At 50.0% G+C, this 10914-nt stretch overlaps 1 pseudogene; it reads left to right on the top strand.

Moving 5' to 3' along the window:
* The first annotated feature begins 9144 nt into the window (after positions 1-9144).
* Positions 9145-10681, top strand: LOC147983544 (F-box/LRR-repeat protein At2g42730-like; annotated as a pseudogene).
* The last annotated feature ends 233 nt before the right edge of the window (positions 10682-10914 follow it).

Here is a 10914-nt window from a genome sequence, read left to right as displayed (position 1 = left end):
CCTCAAAGTTTCATTCGGCTTCTGAACGCAACACTGTAACTCTGTCAAACATGCCGATCATTTGCAAGTGCCCTCGAATGTTCTGACAAACACTCGGGCGAGATCTTCCCAAGTATAGATGCTGCCATGCGCTAACTGATTCAGCCATGCTCTAGCTGAGCCCTCCAACATCAGAGGAAGGTGTTTCATGGCTACTTCATCATTGCCGCCACTGATCTGGACAGCCACTCGGTAGTCTTCAAGCCAAGTATCAGGCTTGGACTCTCCGATGAACTTACTAACTCCAGACGCCAACCTGAAGTTGGAGGGAATCACCGCAGCTCTGATAGCTCTGCTGAAGCACTCTAGACTAGAGACATGCACCCTGTTGCTGGTTTGTGGACCTCCATCATGGCCCTCTCGGTGAGCTCTGTTTCTGTCGACCAAGCCCGGCACGAGAATAGATCTCGCAGCAAAGCCTGGCTGCCTGGGGTCAATTGGAATACCTCGCCCAACACTATGAGGGCGTCTGTCTTCATGCCGCCGAGGCACGTACGACCCGCTCCTCGGGGGAGGCGTGGGCACTCGACGGCGATCATCACGATCGACTCGGCGATCATACTGCTCTCGGTTTCTGTACTGATATCGTCGATCCCCATGTCCCTCACGCCTCGGAGGCGATCTTGGGCTATGGGCCGACTGAACTGTGTCTGCCATCACGGATCTGCTGTGGATCCTATCCCGCGACTGAGATACAACTGTATTCTGCTCTCTCGCCGCCCGGAGCAAGGCTCGGATCTGCACCAAACCTCGACCAGCTTCTGACTGGGAGGGTTGGATCGAGTCCGCTATCCGGGCAGCAGCAGCTAGATTCTGGATCGGGGTTCGGTATACCTGAGTCAGAGGAGGAAAAAGCTAGCGTCGACTGGATTCGGGAGCGCGCCGTCGAGCGCGATCGTCGAGTGCACGCTGGAGGTTCTCCAGTCGAGTGCGCTCAGCCAGGTTGGCCAAGCGTGCCTGCTCCAAGGCCTGGGCCTCAGGGGTTTCTCCAACTATAGGAGTATGCAATGCATCCATGTTCCGGTGACGAAGTTCCTCCCTCTGCTGCGAGGAGAGGGGTTTGGGGCGGTACTCCTCGTGAACGCGCTATGGATCGCCGTCCCCGTCACCTCCGTCTTTACGGTTGAAGCCAGGAGGGTTGCGTGGGCCATTGACCATCAGAACTTCAGCCGCTGGGTTGCTGCTGTCGCACTCGGATGCGGTCTCTACGGAACCAGTCGACAGATCGAACAGGCCGTAGAGAGTTTCGTCGGGCTCGATCGCCGCGACTTGAGGGGTGGCCGACTGGCGGGCCACTGCATGCCTCACCCACCGCTGAAGCCTCGACCGACCGGAGCGTTTGCTCCGGCGAGCCGCAGGGAGGGGGAAAGCTGATGGAGTCGACTGGTACTGGGTCGATGGTTGCCGCAGGAGGACGCCGCAGACGCACGCGCGAAAGTGCGTCGCCCCACGGGCGGGGAGCGCGTCGGCGTCGAGTGGAGCCTCCTGAAGCCAAGCGGAGTCGTCGGCGACAAACACGAGCGCGCCGAGACGGATCTCGCGGCCCTCAACCAAACCTCCGCCTGGAACCATGATGAAGGGGATCGGAAAAATTGCAACTTCTCCAACAAGTCGCTAAGACACCTGCTCCAAGGTGGGCGCCAACTGTCGTGGATCTAAGACTGACAGTAGAATGGAGGGTAGGTATGAGGAGGCAAGATCCTAGCTATGAAGTAGTTGTACACACGAGTTTTACGAGTTCAGGCCCTTCTCGGAGGAAGTAACAGCTCTACGTCTCGGTGTCCTGAGGCGGTCGACTGGATTATATATGTGTGTGAGTTTACAAAAGTGCGAACCCTTGTTCCAGAGGAGGGGGTGGCTTATATAGAGTGCGCCAGGACCCGAGCTCCCCTCCGTTACATAGGGTTCAATGTTTGTAAAGGTGGGGCGTTACTGGTAACGCCTACAATAAAGTGTTATAAATGTTCATAAAGCTATGGTTTAAGTCACGACCGTTACAGAGTGGAGGGCTTCTCATCTTCAAGGTGGTCGAGTGTCTTCAAGGTGGTCGAGTGTCTTCAAGGCAGTCGAGTAGGCACATCTTCATGGTCGAGCAGTGGCGAAGCCGAGCTGCTGAATAAACAATTTCTAAAAATGCCTAAACAGGCCAACTCGTCATCTGTGTTGGGTAACTTTTGGCTGGAAAAAAAAGCAAATTTGCAATGGAAGTCCTAATAACTATAGAAATAGCATTAGATATTGGTCTAAATATATGAAATTTTGAGGAAATACACACTTATGTGGGATACTTGAGGACATGCAATAGTACCGAAGTCTATTCTCCATTTGTACCAGTCTCTTGCTTCTTTTCGACTCCGCAATCGCCAAGAGTTAAATCTAAAAATCATCAGCTCTTATATAAATCATGTATTTTCTTTCTCAAGATGTTGAGCCTCTAGTTACATCTGTATTCGTTTAATCTATTCCATGAGCATTGTCTCCGAAGGTCAGATGTTCTACGCTTGCCCATCTACTCTAGTTGTCTTGTTCGAACATTTTTTCACATTCAGTTTTATTGTGTCTTTTTTTAATTCAAACGCCATTTCATATATCTCAAATCTATGTATCAGCAAAAAAACATGAACATGGTCAAAGATAATAAGCTATGACGATAGTACTTGCAAATGTATACTTTTTTCAAAAATACATTTATAATTAAAATATTAAAACAGCTCAAAAATAATGCATTGAAAGAAACACTGATAATAAATTTGAAATACTAACTATCTTTAAAAAGGAATTACAATCCTTTGTGTTCCTATTTAATTTGTCTACAAAAATTCGCTAGTACAAAACCTGACATCACAAGGTTTTGATCCTGGCACCGCCACTGTGGTCGAGTGGATGATATTTTCTCTTCGACTGCTTCTGATTCTTTGTAGATATGTCTTTGGGGAGGGTATGCTGGACAGATCCATGACCCTACCCTAGATACATAGCTTCATCAGACGCCGCAACCACAATAGATTTGAGGCGAGCAGCTAGGGACGCAGCGGGCGGATCGTCGGACACAGGAGCGGGAGGATCTGCGAGGAGACAGGCCTCACCTTGAAGTCGCGCCGGGGAATCTGGCGAGCGCGCGGAGCCAGATCCAGATCCGCCCCAGTCGCCCTCCACGGAGGAGGCGTCTCAGTCAAGGAGCTCGGTCGGCGCCGGGGAACCGAGGGCTGGGGGAGGATCCATAAAGGCGAGCGCTAGAGCCCGGCGGGCAAAAGCGCGTGCGGTGGCCGCCGCGGCCGGAGTGGCCAGCGGCGCGGACGCAGGGGAGGGGAGAGTGTAAGTTGCACTCTACCCTATCCCCCGGTTTAGAATGTTTCTCGAGCAGTTCACCGCCACAAGGCATTTACATCTAGTGTCTACTCATCTCGGTTCAGACATTGAGAGTGAACCCTTCACGGGGTTCCCCTCGTATCTGAGCCTACGGAAGCTTGAACTAACAGGATACCTTCATCAAGGCAGCATCAAGGCGGTGACTAGGATACTCGAGCAGGCTCCACGCATTGAAATTTTGACGCTGTTCCAGAAACCAAGTAAGGACGTCTGGGTGCACCCTCACGAGCTTAGTGATGAACTCGCGGTTCGGGATGTTTCGACTCCGTGCTTGGAGAAGCGGGTGAGGGAGATCAACCTGGTCCACTACCAGGGCCACAAGGCACAGAGGTGTATGGCCAAGCTGCTGCTCTGCAATGCGTGGGTTCTTGAACGAGTGTGTGTTGTCTTTCCGAGGGGGGCGCGAGAGTTGCAGATTAGACTGAAGAATGAAATCGGAGAATGGGTGATGAAGGTGAACAAGTCGGCAGAGATGATTTTCTTGTAAGGTAGTGTCTCATGACTCTGATAATTTTGTCTAGGATTTTATTTCTTGCAAAGTTGTTCTCCAGTATTTTGTCTCTTAAAATGAATTGCTAAATTAATTCCAGGCGATGCTATCCATTTCTCTTGTGATATTTTCTCCTTTAATCGGTTGCTGCAATGTTGATTTGGTTTGATGGTACTCGATGGCTTGAATCCTATGAAACAACCCATATGTAAACATACGGTATGCTTATTGGACGGTACATGATATAGTCTGCTGTAGCTTATCACAAAATAATACAGTGCCCAGAAAGTAATACCGTCCTCTTATTTCTTAATCTCTTAAATGATTCTTTGTAGCATCAAAATTGCCCTATCAAAAAAGAACTTCCACCTGTCTTATCCAAAACTATTGGTTTATATTGTATATAATCGTATCAGTAAGAGCCTACATGTTTTTATTTAGGACTACTTCAAAAATACAACAGAGTTCAGGATAAACCACGGCTTATAGAATTGATAAGTCGTGTATGTTTAAACCGCACTCGGCCTATAGAACTGCATGAACCAAATTACACCTACCGGTTTAGTTATAAGCCAAGTGTCCGTCCACAACTCGGCTTACAGGCAACACGTGACAGCAGCATGGACCCACGGAACACTCGGCTTACGGGGCATGCCACGGCTTATATGTAAACCGTGTGCCCAATCTGGCACACGGCTTAGTAAACACTTGGCTTATAGCCATGTCACGTGGCACCTCCGTTAGGTGCTGCCGGCTGTGATTTTAGTATCTTCGCCGGGTGCCAACAAAATATACTCAGCTTACATATAAGCCGAGTCCCTGATAAGTAACACTCGGCTTGTAGGCTCTAAGTCAAAACTTGCTATGCCGTGAGCTATAAACCAAGTGTAATACTCGGCTTACTGTTTGCTGTGGTTAAAATGGTCTTTGCCGTGTGGTTAAACTGGAAAATTTCAGCTCCAAACTCGGTTCCACGATTACAGAAAATGGATTTGAGATGTACCTGGTGCGTGTTCAAGAAAAGACAGAGTGCATCACTTCAGAGGTTTGTTAAATAGATGACCTGCTCGGTACGCTTCCAAAAACAATTCTGCAAAGCACAGTGGGAACATATCGGATATATTATTCCATGGAGGGCCGCACATATTTTGATTTCTTCGAGCAAGGTCCATCCTTAGTCCAGCATTACAACACCTAGTTGACTCTAGCTGTTCCTACAATTGCCATGACTAATAATCATAACTTGTTTCATCTTGAAACATATTTTATACTCTACAAACCTTTCTCACTACAGGTACAGCACAACTCTATGTTCGGTGAAGGTTTTTGTTCCTTTCCTATGAACTTTTATTTCCGAGATAACAGTCACATGAATATCAACATATGGCTTACTAAGTTGAAACTGTTGTCATCAGAGCTACCAAAATTCATCCATGGCATCTTCCTTCTCCACCTCGCAGCTAACATCCGTGTATCATCTGCTCAAGCACGCCAACATGCCCTAGACATGGCGCCCTGTTCAGGGGATGGCTACCAACTCTGACCCTGCAAGTGCAGCACATATGAGAAATACAAACTACAGTCTTTTACTTGATGATGCAATGCGGGACAAACTTCAGATTCTGAATAAAAAAATCTAATCCTGCTATTCAAATATGCATGGTTTCAGTTTAGCATATGAAGTTATGAACCCATTTTTCAGAACAACACTTCTCCATCAGAAGTTTGTTTTCCGTAGTTTAGGTTCGACATCCTACTAAATCACTCCTGGACGTCTACATTGACGCTGACACTCAGTTTTTACAGACTTTTAAGTGCATATCCATTCACTGTTAGTTTTCATTCAGTGCAATGCAGAATCCCTCAAAATTATAATTTAACAGTAAATTACCATGTAGCTGAGTCACAATCTCAGGAGAGCTCATATGTGTTCTCTACATCCAGATATGGTCTGAGTCATCATCCTGAAGAAATCCCGTACCTGCTGATGGTCATGAAGAAATCCCATGTAACTGTAGAAGCGGCCGCTTGAACCACCCAACCCCGTCGCCGCCCCCGGAGCCACTCGCTGCTCGCCACCATGGACGACCACTATGTCCGTCCGTGCGTGTCCGACGCATCCGGCCCCACCGCCGGCGACGACCGCCTCCTTCGTGCCTCCCTTCTCGCCTGAGCAACGTGCCCCTCACGCCCTTCATGTATGTGCTCGCCCGCCTCTTCGGAAGACCATAGCGTCGCCAGTGCCCGAGCGTCGCCTCGACGCCCCTGTAGCTGGCCGCTTCACACCCGACCGCGCCGCCGCGTGTGTCCTTTGATGAGCCTCCCCTTCTCCCGCTGGCTCTTTTCCCAGCCGCCACGCCTCTAGCTCCGATGCTTCTGTAGCCCCTTTCTCATCCCACTAGCCGTCACAGGCACCTTGGTGCCGTTGCTGCTTGCATCCTCGGCCTGATGGTGAGCTACTAAATTTCTCTCGCTTTCTGCTACTGGGAGGCGCCGAATTGGCGGAGGGAGGCGTGCTGGCGCAGATATTGCGGCTCAGCGGAACTCCCCCCCCCCCCCCCCTGCATGCGTCCGCTCAGCCACCACGGCCGCCTTGGATCTCGGCGAGGGGAGGAGACGGATGATTGGTTTGGTTGTTTTGGTTTAATAGAGGGGTTTTTTTGTAAAAAATGAAGCATTTTCTTAGATCCACTTAAAAACACAGGGTCTTTCTTGAGAAAACGCTGCGACGGTGAGCGGGAAGAAGCGATAGCTGCTTTATTATTAGGTAAAGATAAAGAATTGGTTTGATGTCAAAAATTGGCATGCCAATATTTTGGCAAATGCCAAATGTTGACTAGTGATTAGTTGGCTATCAATATTTTCTGTCAGTCTCACAAAAAGTTGTCAAATTTTGGCAACTTTTGATTTTGCCAAATTTTGGCTATGCTAAATGTTGGTATCAAACCAATTATGCTCTATATTCCAGCCTCACATGGCGGACACCTTTCATGGTGGATTTCAACGAATATTTGTGTCCCATTCTGGCAGCATCGAGAATTCAAGCGTCTTGGTTTGCTGAAGTTGAAGACTTAAAAAAAGAACAGTGCTAACTACCGAACATTATGTTTGTAAGCAACGTTACCGAAAGATCTCTCTACCCCACGTTCAACCACTTCCGACCGATTTTTTCAAATTCGCGTACTTTTTTCAAATCTGTATACTTAGAAAAATTATACGGATTTAAATAAAGTACGAGAATTTTAAAAAGTTCAAGGATTTGAAAAAGTATACGAACGAGAAAATAGTATGCGAATTTCAAAAATGTTCATGGCTGTGAATTTTTTTGCGCGAATTAGAGTCAACATGGTCAAACGGAGTTAGTCGGCACGAAAACCAGTCAAACCCGTGTTTTCTTGGGGACGAAGCTTGTCGGTTTCAATAGTTGGAGTTGCAAGTTATTCAGTTACGGAGTTAAGAGCCAAATCTAGACTCCGCCAATAGTCGAGGGACGAAAAATATATTTTTCTCTTCTTCCTGGTTACTTCTGTAAACTTTGATTAATCCCTATCTGGCTGACTGAAATTGTCCGGTCAGACATGCTTTCGCGAGTTGAATAAAGGGCCGAAGGGCGTTGAGCTTAAAAAAAAAAGTTAGACCGGTTCTTTTCCTGCAGTTCAAATCCTGATCTTAGTCGGGCACCTTTGTACGTTCTCCATATTAATCTGGAATGTTCAGAAAATAAAAGGGAAACGTTTCTAGCCGGGGCACCGGCCGAACCGTTACGCCGGTTTCATGCAAGCCGCGAGATGGATCGTAATTATGCGGCCAGAAACAGCTCACCCCTTTCCTTATCTGCAACACATCTCCTTCTTCCTTCTCCATCGCTCAGCTCCCCCGCCCCATCCCCACAACTCTGTTCCCTGTCCTGCACCACCGGCGTCGCCGCAACTCCAGTCCCCCGTCCCGCACCACTGCCTTCACTGTTGCGACCCTCCTCCTCCTCCCCCCCTCCGCCCTCAATCCCCCTCCTCCTTTTTTCCTTTTCTCTACGATGGCCAACGCTCGACCTGAATCCCGTGATCCCCGACGACCATCTCTCATCGGAGATGGACAAGACGACAAGGGGGGAGCCCTGCGCAGCTACGATGCCGGAAACAGCATCTATTTTTGCTGCAACCTGCCGGCCAAAACGCTGGAACCGGCGAGACTAGAGCGGCGAGGTGGAGCTCAGCGACGAGCTTCAAATGGAGGCGACCAGTGCTGCAACCAGCGTGGATTTGAGCTGGAACCGGCCGACAAAATAGCTGCATCCAACGTGGATTTTTGCTACCAGAAACAAGGCGTGTTCCGACCGGCAACAGGCATAATGCTGAAAGCTTCAACCGGCAAGGAAAAATGCTTCAACCGACATAAAAAAAGCTTCAACCATGAAAAATCATAAACAAAAAAAGTTTCAACCGGCGGCAAAAAAAAGTTTCAACCACAGATGAAGGAAGCCATGGACGAGGACAAAAAGTTGCAACCAGCTCCGTTGTTTGCTACAACCGGCTTTTTTTGATACAAACAGAGGATGGTTGTGGGGCACCGGCGATGACGAGTTTTGCTGCAACCATATTCGTTTTTTGGTATTACCGGCGAATTTTTTTGCTACCTCCATCAAGGCAGAGCTACGACCTCGCGACAACGGGGATGATGATTTTGCTGCAACCATAATCGTTTTTTGCTACTATTGGCGAAGTTTTTTGCTACATCCATTTTCAAGCGCGACGGAGAGCACGAAAACAAGATGCTGATGTGGGGTTGCCGCGAATCCCGGCGACGAGAACTAGCAAAGAGCAGGGAGGGGAGGGGCGGTGCTGCGACCTGGAGGGAGGCGGGCAGTAGGAGAGCGCGCGCCCCCGCCCCGGCGAGCTGCACGAGATGCAGGGGGTTGCGTGCGCGAGATGCGGGGAAGAAGACATGCGTTTCAGCGAGAGGAAGAAGAGAGCTGGGCGAATCGTTTTTTTACCTAGATCTGACGGTCTCCGCAATTTGATCTGACGGCCCGCGCGCGACCGGCCGAAACGTTGTGCCGGCGCGCCGGCGCACATCACTGCCCAAAATAAAATCTCGGTTGTTATAAGAGAGAAAAAGAAGGTAACGACCGGGCTTTGTGATTCGTAGCAAATTAGGAATCTTTGTTTGTATCGGAGTAGCAATCGAAACGATCGACTCCTGGTGTTGATCAACAAACAAGGAACCCTAGTACCGCACCCTGAGCCGTGATGGCGGCCGCACCGACCAACTCTTGGTGTGGCGAGGACCGCCTGAGCGACCTCCCGGAGGAGGTCCTCGGCATCATCCTCTCCTACCTCCCCACAAAAGAGGCCGCCCGCGCCGCCGTGCTCGGCAGGAGCTGGCGCCACTCCTTCGCCGCCGTCGACGCCATCTCCTTCCTCCAGGACAAGGCCCACGATAACAACAAGGACCGCAGCTTCACCGCGCAATCCCAGGAGAAGCGCAGCAAGAACGGGGACTTCATCGACGAGGTCAACGCCGCGCTCCTCTGACGGTGCCTTCCGCGTCAACTTCGGCTGCTACACGCGCTGGGACTCGGCCATGCTGAACCGGTGGATCTACCACGTGCTCAAACGCAGCGGCAAGGAGCTCCACCTCAACCTGCGCCTCGAGCACACCGACCTCGCCGAGCACCACGTCAAGGAACCCTACAATGGCGAAGGCGACGGCGATTGCGACGACCCCCGCGCCAACGACCCGGCCGACGACAGGTGCCCCGCGAGCTACTCCTATCAGTCCTACCGCGCAGATGAGTATGCGCTTCCACGAAGCCTCTTCTCGTACGTCGCCATACGGACGCTCTGTCTCGGCACCTGCACATTGGAGCCGCCCGAGCGCATCCAGCTGCCTTTCCTCGAGACGTTGTTCCTAAGCACCATCAGGAGCACCGGCGGCAACATCCAACGCCTCATCTCCGGTTGCCCGCGCCTCGTCGACCTCACCCTCGAGAGGTGCGGCTACACAAACAAAAGTCACAAGGACCCTCGTCCCGACAAAAATTTCACCATCACTGTCCTGGATAAGCATCTCCGCAGATTCTCCCTAAGGTGCTGCCACAACCTGGTCCGAGCGAGCATTGATGCGTCGGAGCTAAGGACGTTCGATTACAGGGGCGACATGCCATCGGAGTCGCTCCTCACACTCCACGGTGCACACAAGATCTCTTCGTGCACCATTGGTTTCTGCGGCAGGAAAGTTTACAAGGGTGAATTGCCCCTGCTCAGAAGCTTCCTCGAGCAGTTTACCAGCACAAGACATCTGCATCTCGCGTCTACTCATCTCGGTTCAGGCATCGGGAGTGAGTTTTTCTCGGGATTCCCCTACTTTCCGAGCCTTGTGCGTCTTGAGCTGACAGGATACATTGGAGGACGCAGCATCAAGGCGGTGACTAGGATACTTGAAGTTGCTCCAAGCATTGAGATTTTGTCTCTATTCATGAAGCCAGGTTATGAGGACAGATTTCACAACGAATACTTCTGGAGGCAACCGCAAGAGCTCATCAGTGAACCGGCTCTAGATCTTTCGACCCCGTGCTTGCAAAATCGGCTGAGGAGTATCAACCTCGTGCACTACCAGGGCGACGACCGACAAAAATATCTAGCCAACCAGCTGCTTTGTAATGCGATGGTTCTGGAACAAGTGTGTGTTGCCTTTCCAAGGGGTGAACACAAGTTGCAGACTAGACTCAAGAAGGAAATCGAAGGATGGTTGGTGAATAAATCAGCAAAGGTGATATTCTTGTAATAAAGTTATATAAGTAGTGTCAAACCCAAGCACATTTTCTCTTATAAGGTGAGAATTTAGCTTTGTGTATCCTCGGTTTGATTTGGTGGCCGGTGTAAAAACATAATCGCATGGAAGCTATTGGAGTGGAAGAGGACAGACCTCATGAGAGCCATCGAGTAGCATCTCTAAATTTCAAAATGAAATTAGCAATTTGGTAGATATCGCCATCAGAACTTCGCAAAGCAACCTAT

This window comes from Triticum urartu, chromosome 2A, assembly GCF_056163025.1.
Source record: "Triticum urartu cultivar PI428250 chromosome 2A, HENAU_Tu73, whole genome shotgun sequence".
Taxonomy (NCBI): domain Eukaryota; kingdom Viridiplantae; phylum Streptophyta; class Magnoliopsida; order Poales; family Poaceae; genus Triticum; species Triticum urartu.
Note: the sequence above shows the minus strand (reverse complement) of the source record. Positions and strands in the feature narration are given on the sequence as shown.